The sequence below is a fragment of the Accipiter gentilis genome, unplaced genomic scaffold, assembly GCF_929443795.1.
Source record: "Accipiter gentilis unplaced genomic scaffold, bAccGen1.1, whole genome shotgun sequence".
NCBI classification, from domain to species: Eukaryota; Metazoa; Chordata; class Aves; order Accipitriformes; family Accipitridae; genus Astur; species Astur gentilis.
Genome location: NW_026060784.1, coordinates 389,982 through 402,635, shown reverse-complemented (window position 1 = coordinate 402,635; position 12,654 = coordinate 389,982). Strand labels below are relative to the sequence as shown.

Here is a 12,654-nt window from a genome sequence, read left to right as displayed (position 1 = left end):
GCAGAAGCAGGCGTACTGTGATTGCTTTACTCACCACGTTAGGCTATCAACCAGCATTTGTTGATCACTTCTGCGCTTGCAGATTTGAAGTTGTCATTCTTTCCATTTGCCACAGTTCTCTTTTCTTTTTTTCTTTTTCTTTTTCTTTCTTTTTTTTTTTAAAGCTTCCGGCACGGGACACAGCCCTCGCTATACTTCAAGTAATCCTCTCTGCACCCTTCCCAAAATTCATGGCTATTATTCAAGAAAGCAAAGAAGGGCTCAATGAACAACACTGAGGCAGAAAGAATGAAGTCCTGACAGTTTATATTTAACGGATGGCATTTTTAAAAATTCCTAATTAAATACCTCAACCTTTTCTCATTTCAATTGTTGGCGATAGTTTTGCAGTAGCCCAGTGTGCATTTACTGTTCTCAGGCAAGAGAGGAGCCCTGTTGGTGGGAGAATTGTGCAGGTGGTGTAACACATAGATCTTCCAGCTCACCTTCCTGTTATTCAGATGCCTGAGTTTGTGATCAGTTGTATACAGCAAGTTGCCTATATTTGTGTTTCACATTTTGGTGGCACTTGCAAGATACCTACTGCTATGTGTTAGTCTTGTATTTTGCCACTAGTATGAGATTGCTGCTGAGCTGCTTCATCCTTGTGGAGAATGAAGTCATATATGTAAAAAGTAAATTATTTGGCATGTGCTTGACTTGCTACCCTGACTTCTTATGATGTTGTGAGTCAAATTCAGAGTGTTTGTCCTCACCTTCAGTGATCTGGATTGGCTGTAGTTCAAGCTGCAAACGAAGGCTGTGGTCAACAGCCTTCTGGACAGTGGAGCTTTTTCTCCAAGCGTACCACTCTGTATAGAAAATGGAAATAACTCTAGCTTTCAAGGTTTCTCTGCATTTTAATGGAAACTTACCATTCTGGACAAATCCTGTGTGCAAAGGTGGCTGGGTTAAAATCTAAGAGTGACTCCTAGGCAAACAAGAACAAGGGGAAGTTTGACAGAAACTGGTCCAAATTCATGCAAGCATTGAGACGAGTTAGCGCATATTTTTTTTTTTTAATAAACTTGAGGAGATCTTCTTGGCCTCGTTAAGGTATCTTTCAAGGTTGTTAGTTCCTGCAACAGAGAGGTTTCCGTAGTCATCCTGAGCCCTTTCAAGCATGGGCTGTTTGGCTGAGCAACATTAATTGAGGAGTGAGGAGTTTGTGGAGTCTGCTATTAATAGCTGAGTACTAATAAGGTGATCCAGGAGAATGTAATAGTTTATGAGGTTGGGGGGGGTGGGGGGTATAAAAGAGGTGCAGGGGGGGGAAATATTCCTCAGGTGAATCATTCTGATTTAGATAAATGGTTCTCATTCCACCTCCCAAAATGTGGATTAAATATTCAGAACAAGTAATTGTGAAGTAATGGGCAAAACTTGACATGCACCTGCTGCATCATGTCTACCTCTTAATGAACAGTAAATGACGCAGCTGCTTTGTCACACTGGGTGTGTTTAGCCACAGAAGTGGGGAGATGGCAATAGAGAGCTGTGATGAGGCTGTGGTAGGTTTCTGTTTTTAACAAAGGCTGCCAAGTGTCAATGTGTAATTTATGATCATTTCAAGAACGGCTGCTTTTAGATTGAATATAGATGGGAAACAGGCGTGTCCTGTGTGGCAGATTTATGCCCGAAGTCCTGTACTTTTAAGAATATAAGTGAAATTTGAGAACAAGTAATTCTTAAACCATATTTACTCTGTCCATTTTAAGTTAGGAGTAAGTAGGTGCGTATCAGAGTGATAAAGGAGAAGTCAGATGCTGTTACCTGGTTTTACTGAATGAACCTAGTCTATAGCGTCTCTCTTGGTTCTTCTCCTGGAAGAAGAACCTAGTGCTCTCTTTTTGGCATCTGCATGGAGATACTGTTGCATTTGTTTTTTCCTTGATGGCAATTTTGTTGCCCAGTTGACAGCTTAAGAAAATTTCTTCTCTAAGCAAATTGCCTGCAGTTTGCCAAGGGCAGGACTGAGGTTTGTGTGGGAAACCATCTTGGTTGTTGTTCATTGCTGATTCTGTTTGGTGTCAGAGGTCTTTGCTGTGCTGGAGGTCTCACTTTCAGGACAGAGTGACAATTAGAGCAGTCAAAAATTCCCTCCTCCTTTTGAGGTTCCTTGCATGTTGATGCAGCTACCCAAACGTTTTCCAGAGGCGGGCAGCCATATAATTTGCTGGAAAAGCAGTAAGGTAACCTTCCAGCTGCTTTCTACATTGCTTGTCTTCTCATGTCTCTGAGAAGGGATTTGATGGTGGGGAAAAGAAAGCAGACTAGAAGCAGAGAGTACGTGTCATTTTTGCATAGCTTTTTTTTGGTACTGTGGTTCTAGAAGAGGGCAGGGTGTGGTGTGTCAAAGCCAGGGCAGATAAAATGTTAGTACACAAACTTCCTAATTTGTCTTTCCTTCCGGTACAAATAAGCCAGTACTTTATCATGCATGAACACAGCTAATGTTGATGAATGGTGAAACCGTGTAGCATGGAGGCAGCAGTGTTTTGGGATTACCATATTCCCCAGTGGATACCTGCAAGTGCTGCAAAAGAAAGAAACAACACGGAGAACATGTAGGATGTGACTGATGCGCCGTTAGCCCACGTGCTGCCGAGCAGAGACAGCCTGTGACTTCTGTGTCCAGAGGGACTGTTTATTAAGGAGAAAATGTACAATTGTTTTGTGTCTCCTTCAGGTGGCTTGGATTACGCGGCTTTGCGTGCTCACAGCAGCATAATTCCTCTGGGAATGTCCACCCAAGGAGAACCGATGTGGATGTGCAGAACTCTGAGGTGTCCTGGGAGTTGTGGAGTGGCAGGGCTGCAAGGCAGCAGGAGCGTGTCTTTGCTCCCGCATGATGCAGAGGGCTGCATGCAGAAACATAATAGCAAATTATAGATCTTTGTGGGTCCCAAGCAGTGTGAAAAATCTGCCCGTTGTCCTTTTAGGCAGTAGTGGGGTGGAGGAAGAGATCTCCATAGCCATACCTGGTCTATGGTTTTTTCCGTGTGGGCAATGAAAGGATATGCCTTGGCATTTTTGAAATCAGCTTTTTCTACTTGTGTGTTTTTCCATCCAGCCTGAATTTTCAGTGATATTAAAGCATCTTTTTACCTTCCCTGGTAATGGAAAAGAGTCTACACTGGCACATATTGCATTGTGCCCGCCTCAGGAACATTGCGCTCGGTGAAAGACCTATGATGTAAATGAGCATCTGACTGGTGGATTTACAGGCGAGGGATGTTTTGGAGTTGCACATACAACCGGACTGCTGTAAAACTTAGAGATGTTTTAAAACTCAAAAAGTGTTTTTAAAACCTGAAATCAGTTGTTTGTTTTGAGTGGGCCCATGTTTAGAGATGGAAATATTGAGTACAGTGTAAACCAGTTGGAATTACAGAAATGAAGGGTCTCACCCAACTGGCTTACCAGTGGTGGAGATGTAAGGATAAAAATGAAACAAATTGCAAGTTAACCTCTTAACACTTTGTTGTACGTGTGACAGACAAATCACTGATCTACCTGTGCTGATTCCCATTTCTCTATGATCCATGTACAAAACCTCACACTGCAGAGTGTGTGAAAGATGGTCAGCCTTTCAAGCCATATCACTGTGTAATCTTTGTATTAATCACAGAGCAATAACTTGAAATAACATTCAGGGTAGGTGAAAACAGCCTTGGACTCTAGCCTTTCTGTTGTCATCTTCACCTCTGGAAAGAAACTAAAACTATAGGGTGTGTTGCAGTGAAGCTTACAACTTGCAGTTGAGTGAGTAGGTGTATACCTGTTTTCTCATGTTGAGATATGTTTCTTCAGCTATGAAATGAATAACTGATCATTTGAAATGAACACATGCATATGTATTTTATAATCTGAGGTATGTATTTACAGGACAGGAAGTTCCATGCTGGTGGATAGCAGTGTAAAGATAATATACAGCAGGTTTTTCCAATAGCTCAGTTAAGTTTATGACTAGAAAACTTGCTTCCAACAATTACGAACTGAGATTCAGAAGAAAAAAAGCCATCAGTTCAGTGTGAAGTATTTTCAATGGGAAACTGTGTGCATGTGTTTTTCCTTTGGAGGCAGGGCTACAAACCATGCAGAAACACACAAGCATACTTGAAGAGCTGCTGACATTTACTACTTCCTGGCAATTTCTTCTGGAGAACCAAACAAAACCCCCATCAAGCCAAAACACACCCTAAGGGGCAATACCCTTGCATTTGTCAAGTATGTACAAGTGGAGAAGGACTGTTAAGTACTCAGCTCAAAGGAGTCCTCTTAGCTGCAGATTTTTGAAAACAGTTAATAAAAGCAGCAGCTCTTGCTCTTGAGAAGAGTACTGTCCCGTTTCAGAAGGCAAATCCTCTTCCGCTTTCTCCCTTCTCACCCAGTAAATTCACTGTATCACGTGCATCTTAGTCCTGTGTTTGTCTGCGCTGTGGATAGAGGATGCAGCACCCACCCTGGATGCACCAAATGAGACTGTTTTAGCCACCTCGTTAGCCTTTGCACAGGCATTGTCTCACAAATGCCAGATTCTGTAGGTGCGGGTACCTGTGGGAATCCTATGTATACCTAAGGGTTGACCAGCTGATGTTGCCAATGAGATGGTATTCAAAGCAAGCTGTGATGAAAATAGCCCTACTAAGATAAGTTGCTTGAAATGAGTATGCCTATATGAAGGAATGAATACTGATAAGCAGCGCAGGTAATTAAGAAAGTGTATAAGAAAGGTCTCTGCATACAAAGTGTCTGGCACAGGATGCACGTTAGGCACCTATCCATCAGGTAATTTTAGCAGAGCTTGAACGAAAGCAGACTCCTTTTATTTTCTTTAAAACACTGAGCTTTGTTTTTGTTAATACATCTGCCAAGGTTTTGATTAATTTTAGAAGTCCTGATCTCTAACTTGCCTAGTTTTTCAAGCTAAGGAGAACAAGCTTAATCTATGACTATTTACCTTCTGCAACGTGGTAATACTTTCTACATCAGCTTTTATGGTATGCAATTTGATTATGGAACAGCTGCATAACAGCTTGACTTAAAATCAGTTTTACATGAAGAGGACAACTTTAGGAGTACAGATACGTAGAGCATATCCATGATGTTTTGCTAACTGAAGGGGACGTGCAAGAGCATGCTGTGAAATACCATTCACAAAGATATTTCTAAGTGTACCAAGGCGAAATCGTACTGTACTCGGTGAGCAACCTCAAGTAGGATCCATGGTTCTAGTGCGAGGCAGAGGGGCATATGTGTAAAAGCGATGAAATTGTACCCCAAGAAGTTATAAATAATAGGGAAGTTTGGTTAATTGGTGTAAACGGTGAATATTGGCAAACATAACTGCAATGGTCTTTCTTGGGAAATGGAGAATGAAAATAGCTCTGGTGCTATTTTGTTGCGAGTTTCTTTGACCTGTGAATCAGCCTGTTGAGCTACAAGACAGCTCTGGAGTAAATTACTGGAATTAACTTTTTTCAGTTTTTCCCTGGTCCTGTTCAGAGCAGAAGGGATGAGATATATACATAGGTATGTATGTTAGAGTTTTGATAAAATGCATTTAAATCTTGAGTCTGTTAGAACATTTGGTCTCGTGGGGAGCAAAGCTTGGGTCAGTTAATGGGTTCTTGGGTTAGATGATGTCTGTCTGGCATTTGATTGCATTACTTGAAAACCAAATGCATGATTTATTTATCCGCTATAGAGAAGGAGACATACAGGAACATAGGAAGGCCGAGAATTACATGGACTGCGAAGTATTTTATTTGGGCTTTTGTCCAAAAAAAAAAGTGCCTTTTCAGTAAACTGGTAAGATGTAATGGCTCAAAAAATTATCGAGAGGGTAAGTCAACCAGACTGAGTGGAATTCTACCAACGATGTGTTCTGTGTTAACTCTAGTAATATAAGAGGTAGTTGTACCCATGTAGCAGTGCTATTTTTATTTCTTTAAAAAGATGCTGTTGCCTCGTACTGGGAGGAATCCAAGTCCCATAATGGCCCAACATTCCGAAAGTCGAGGTGGGGAAGATCTGCTAGTGCAAGTAATTAATGAACAGGTAATACCTGGGTGAGGGTGTGTTGGTACGGCTGGTGGAAAGCGCTCTCTGTGTGTGCAGTGGACAGTCTCAGCAGTACCCCGCTTCTTTGGAGGCAGAGAACTACACTGTCGCTCTTGGCATCTGTTTTGTCTGGGATGTTTTTAGAGGAAACGCGTTTCAAAGTGTACTGCCCTGCTTGCACGTGCTGGAGAGGTAGCTTATGGCTGTTGCTTCCTTGGTAAGAGAAGGAGGCAGCAGTGCTGTGCGTGGGGTAGGTGTGTAAGCAGGGGGTGAGCTGGCAGCAGGGCTCCTGCCTGCGTACTCCAGCCCCAAGTGTAGCCCAGGCCACAGGTGTCCAGATGTAAGTGTCGGGGCACAGCACAGAGGGAAAGGCCTTGCCCTGGTTGCCCCGAGCTCCTGATGCACCACTGCCCCGGCAGCCTCTGCTGCTCGCTCAGAGCCCTTCTGCAAACCCCACGTGTCCCCCACGTCCTGTCCCAGACTGCTTCCCACAGGGAGAATCTTGCCGCCCCGCTCCTTCCAGAAGGTGGAAGGGGAGTGATAACGGAGACTATAGTCGCTAATACAGACTTGCCCTGTTTGGCAGCCCCTCACTGCAGAGCCCCTCGCCCTGCTGCAGAGCCCCTCTTCTGCCCCCTCCCAGGCTCCCGCGCCTTCCAGCTCAAAACTCCTGTCTTCTCTTCCAGCCCCAGCTCCTGGCACCGATTTCCAACACTCATCTCCCAGCTGTACTTAGAAAAATGTTGTTCAGAAAAGAGCCCCGCAGCTTAGAAAAGAGGACAAGGCTGAGAAAGATGGACCCATTGTAGACTTTGTCAGGCCCTTTATTTATCCTGTGATTGAGGTTGGGGTGACAGAGGTGTCGAACTCTGCAGAAGAACATTGCTGCTGTGGCAGAAGGTGCTTCAGAGGTAGGAGGCAGCTGGAGCCCGCACGGGCAGCATTTGGAGGGGGCCAAGGGAAAAGGTGCTGGAGAAAGAAGGATGTGTTTCTGCATCTGGTGACCTCTGTGGGATTGTGCTTGTTGTCACAGGGTCATTTACGGTGTTGTTTCAAGGATGGGGTCTTCATGCCTTTAGTCGGTTAGGAAACCGGCAGTACTTTAGCTTACATTTCACCTCTTGTTTTTTCTTTCATACTGTCTGCACAGAGAAAGCGCAGGCTGGATTTAAACTGGGGCTGCTGTTTTCTCCTGGAGATTGGTGAAACTTTCCTTGAACAGAGAGCAAAAGGAATTTGTTGGAACTTTTGCAATAGCAGTGATGTGTCAAGGTTAGAAAAAGTCTAACCATGCATCAGGCTCCAGGGTCTGGCGGTACAGGAGAAAAAAGTTTGCCTGAAAATCAAAAATGTTGTCTCTGGAGTGCAGGAATGCATTTTCCTTTTGACTGTCGTGGGAAATGCAAAGCCAGGAACTGGCCCAGCAGTAAACTGATGTGGGGCTCGATTTCTTCACCCTTACACTGAGCACCTGATTTCAGAGGGCCTATTCGTGAAAGCAGCAGTAGTGCTCACGGAGGAGGATGCTGTTCTGTTCAGTAGAGGGGGCAGAACCGTCCCTTCTGAGGCTGCTTGAGCTACTGCTTGCTTTGTAAAGCAGCACAGCAACCTTCCTTCCCCTCTGCTATTTTCTTTCTTTCTTTCTTTATTAAATAAATGGGATTTATTTATTAAAAGTGAACCGAAGGATGTGCTGTGAACACCAGATTAACATGGCTATGCAAACGAAGGCCCCTGGTATTTGATAACTTACTGAGTGAGTGTGATTGCCTGGTCACCAGCTGTTAGAGTGAATCCTGGCAGAGAACAGGCAAAGGGGAAAGTCATCACTAGATTAAATAAGAAAGAAGCAAATAAAACCATCAATAACTTGCTAACAAAATACTTACCTCCCTGTCATCCTCAGGAATCCATTTCTTGTAGTTCTGCAATTCACTGTTTTCTCTAGCTGAAGAAATGGTGTAATTATATTTAAAAAAAAACTGCTGAAAGGATATATCCATCAAATAAAATGTACACAGAATGTCTTCATATGTGATGTTTTTTTTTACCCAGGAATATGAAAGGTACCTTCTTCTAAAAGAGCATGGTTGTAGATTAGTTCATGTATTCCTAAATACAGCTAAGTAAGCTGTCAACTTAAAGATTTGTCTAAGTTAGTAGCATTTCTCTTAAATACAGCCTGTTAATGTTAGCATAAATGAACGGAAGGAGATAAAGAATGCTGTGCGCAACTGTGACACAAGCTACGTTCAGGTGAGACTACTAAAAGAATTAGTAGCCTCAAACAGGAAGGGGGGAATTGATGGCATATTTCCATACATTCTGTATGGTATGTCTAAATATTTTGATGGTTTTAATATTTTGTACCAGCTGTGGAAACTGGTTTGCTGCTAGGTGACTGTAAAAGGGAGATTTGGTAAATAATTGAAGTTTGATTTCACCGGAGCTCTGATTCTTAAAGTCGCTTTCCTTCGCCGTTTTTTAAAATGATGGCTGCATCAGCCGGACAGATGGCACTGTCGAGGGGCTGCAGCTGAGCACCCCCGGTGCTGCTCCAAGCCTGGATGACTCATCTCTCCAAGGCAGCTGCACCCAGGAGCGCTCTGCCACCTGCTCTTCCAGACCCGGCGTTTCTCATTCAAACTGAGATGACCCATCGTGTTGAGCCACGTGCAAGTAATTTCTATAGGATTGGCTTAACATGCAGTAGTGCCGTCTGCCTGCGCACGGTTGGCTTCCACCGCTGGTCAATGGGAGTCTCTGCTGACAAATAAAAATGGAATTGAATAGAAGGGAATTGAAAGTCAAAAGGGCCCTGTAATAATTTTAGAGTGCCTGAGGCACCACGCTGAAGCCCTGGCATTATAAATAAGGGTAATGCACTAGAGACTGAATTGCAGTCAAAGCAGCTGTAAGAACGTGGAGTGTGTGCTGAGCTTCTTTAAGGTGCGTGGAGTTAGATTATGATCTGTAGGCAGTGCAGGCAAATCAATATTTGCTCACCGATGTATGTCGTGACCTTAAAGCCTGTGATTAGAAAGGCCGAAGGGATGTGGGGAATGTGAGATGAAGGCTCCAGAGCCAGGAGTGTGAGAGCTGTATTGGAGCAGCCCGACCCTCTGGTTTTCTCAAAATGTTTCCAGGGGCTGAACAGTGGAAGGGGCTGACTGTCGGGCTCACGGGGTCTCATCTCCTGGACCGTCTGTGTGATGATGTAGTCTGCTGACCTCTTGCTGCATTTCACAGTAATTACATCTACCTAAAATATGGCGTTTAAAAAAACCCCAAACAAACCCCTGTTTATGAATAAGGTTGGTGGGAGGATGGGAAGAATCCGAATGTCCTGGCTGAGCTCACTGTTCCTGACATAAACTGGAGTAAATCCAGTACTGTCACTGGGCCCATGAGTGTTAACAGCAGCTCATGGCAAATTGCAGGGGCTGCCCCAGAAGGGCTGGAGCTGAGTCGGAGGGTCAGGCAGGGGGAAGCGTAAGGGTTGGCCTTGGTGCCTGCTGAAGCTGGGCAGATGCTGTGGGCCAGCCTTGGGACAGCTGGTACAATGGGACGGCTTTAATAGCTCGATGGTGAGGCGTGATGGCAGGGAGGAGAGCGAGCGCTTCTTGAGTTGGGACTCAGTGTCTGATTTCAAGTGCTGGTGGCTGAATTTACCAGCTCAATGCATTTATTCCCTAATAACCCTCTCAGCCACCATAGGCTGCATGTGTCTTGCTTTGTGCCATGTGCAGGATGACAATCCCTTTTTCTGCAAAGGTAAATGGGCTTGGGAAGAACAGCAGTTAAAGGATGCCACTTACTGCTGCATTTTGGATGCAGACATACCCACAAATCTTGCTCCCACCAAATTGTAGCATGCATGGAGAGCTTTACTGGTACATGGGTGTAAATCTTCAAGCCCCCAAGCTGAAATGTACCATTTGATAAAGTTTCCAGGCACTTTCTGGCTGGTACAGTGATTTGTTGTTTTTTTTTTCTTTCTGATTTTTTCTCCCTCCTTGCTGGTCTTACAGCTGCCCAAGGTGCAGCCAGAGAAGTGGAGGAGGGTCCATGCCTGGCCTGCAGCTCCCTCCCTCGCCATTCTTGGGGTGATTTGGGGTTATTTTGCTGTGTCAGTGAGGCAAAGCTGGGCTCTCCGGGGCTGAGTGCGCTGGGACCCGAGGAAGGCCGTCATGGTCTTGAGGCTTTGAAGGGCTGTGCACTGAGCCCTGTCCCCGCTGGAGGGGACGCTGGTGGTGTTCAAGACGAAGGCCTTGCAGGCCTTGCTGTCATGCGTGTCCGTGTCCCCCCCGGCCCCCAAGTTCTGTCGTTGTCGCAGGGGCTCTGTGCTGCTTTCTGCGTGGGGCCATGTCCGTGAGTCCTGCAGGGACCTGTCTGTCCTGGCTTCCCCACCAAAGGGCTGCTTCCCCTGGGGAAGGGGACAGGGGAGTCGTCCACGTCCCGCCCCACCATCGCCTGCCGCGCTGGTGGTGACTGGGCCCTGGGGGTGGCTCGGTTCCCCTCGGGGCTTTCCCCGGCTCGGATCTGAGGCTCAGCGGGGCTTTTGCACCTCTTGGGTGCTGTTTCTTGGTGCCCCCTGCTCTCCTTCCCCGTCCCACACAGGCACGGAGCGGTTCTGGAGAAGGAGCTTTTAATTGAAAAGACAAGAGAAAAGGTCCCATCCAAGCTCGTCTAACCCCTCCCTACCCCCCTCCCCGGCCCCCCCTTCGACAAATACACCCCCCCTCCACTCCCACCCCCCACTCCCCCCCATCTCCATCCCTCTCACCCCTGTCTAATCCCCACCCCCCCCCTCACACCCTCACGTTGGCTGCAAGAGCCCTGCGCTTGCTGGGTGGCATTGGCAAGGAGCTCTGCGCCTGCCTCTTCCTCCGCTTGCCTGCCGTGGCAGGTGGGGACGGTGGCAGGTCCATCCCCGCATCCTGCCACGGCTCCTGGGGCTCCATCCCGCCGCCGTTGACTATTTTGAGGCTCAGCATGGCGTCGCTGAGCTCGGGGATGCAGTAGTCAGGGGTGAGCATCTCCTCAGGCAGCGAGAGCGAGCTGAAGTCGCAGTCGGGGGTGTCTGCGCCGGTGCCACCAGCGTCCCCAGGCTTGGGGCTGCTGCTGGGAGCATGCTGGCTGATTGCCAGCCCGCCCAGGGAGCAATCAAAGAGCATTAGGGCCTCTTGGAGAGCCACTTTCTCAGCCACGGCAAGGGCATCTCCAAGGGCTTGGCTGGGGGGGACGTCGCTGCCTGGGGGTGCCCCCGCAGGGGTGGCCGCGCTGGAGATGTTGATCTTCGCCAGGTGCCCCTCGATGTGCTGGTAGCTGGGGATGGCTGTCAGCAGCAACGGAGGGGCTGGGGCCACCCCACTCCTCTGATTTTTGTAGGGTGCGAGGTATCGTGGTTGGCCCTGGGGGGTCCTTGTGGCTGCCCAGGCCAGGGGGGCCCCGCAGCCCCCGGGACCCCACAGGGCAGCACCCGGCAGAGAAGTGGCGCCTTGGCCAAGCGTGGCGGTGGCCGGTGGAGGCAGGTCGGTGGTTGTCCACTGGATGCGGAAGACCCGGGGGTCGAAGAGGCAGCCACATGGAGCCCTCTGCAGACCTGTGTGGGTGAGGGGGAGCCGTGCTGGGCCGGGGGGACTGTCCAGGGGCACCCGCTGAGCCGGCCCCGATGGCCGACATCCCCCAGCTCTGGGCCAGGGGCGTGGGGAGCTTGTGGCCAGGGTGATCCCCACGGGGTGAGCCGCTGTGCTGGTGGGACGGGGTTGCAAATCGGGGAGGAGACTCACATCTAGGAGGTGAAAGGGGAGAGGTGGCCCCAAATATTTGGGGAATTCTCTGCAGATGGGCTTTACTGGGCACGCGCCGCCCGGGCGAGGGCAAGGATGCTCACCGGGGCTTGCTGAACCCCCATGCGAAAAGTGCCGGGGGAACGGGTGTGATGGGGATGGCGAAGGTGCCCGAGCAGACTGGGATGCCATACTTGCTGGTGGTGCCTGGGGGGCCCGGGGTGCCCGGGCTGCAGGGAAGGGCTGCTCCCGCGTGGGCAGGCGGCACGGGTTGGCTGAGCCTAAGAGAATGAGACAGGAGCGATGGCTGGCGGTCACCTCTGCTCTTGCCCCCCAAGAGCGTCCCTGGGCTGCAGGGGTTGGGGTTGGTCCCTACCTCGAGGGTAGAAGGTTTTGGGGAGCACGAATGGCTGGAAAAGCTGGGGCGCCGGGGGGCCCCAGGGCCCAGGCAGTGGGAGCTGCGTTGGTGGCCGCGCCATGGTCCCTTCTGGCTGTTGGCTGCCAAGGACTCTTTGGCGTCTCTCCAGAAGGAATGCGGGGGCTCCCTGTGTTCCACCCCACCCCCAAGAGCCTCCCCAGCTCCTCCTGGGGAGGGAAAGGGTTAAGGAAGGCTGGGGTGCCCCCGGGGCCTACAGGCGGCTCTCGGGGTCTGCGGGTGCAAATGCTCTTGGCTTTCAACAGTATTTTTCCGGTGGGGGAAGAAGAACAAGTTGATTCAGCCGAGCCAAGCGGGGACCAAGCTGCAGCCGCAGCCTCC

General features: G+C 48.5%; 1 long non-coding RNA gene across 1 annotated transcript in view; it reads left to right on the top strand.

Annotated features, from left to right (window-relative positions):
- Positions 1-11,655, top strand: part of LOC126036678 (uncharacterized) — a 51,336-nt gene extending 39,681 nt beyond the window's left edge. Inside the window, exon 3 of the long non-coding RNA XR_007505222.1 lies at positions 11,640-11,655. This is a non-coding gene — a long non-coding RNA (uncharacterized LOC126036678). The remainder of the gene's footprint in view (positions 1-11,639) is intronic.
- Positions 11,656-12,654: the final 999 nt, after the last annotated feature.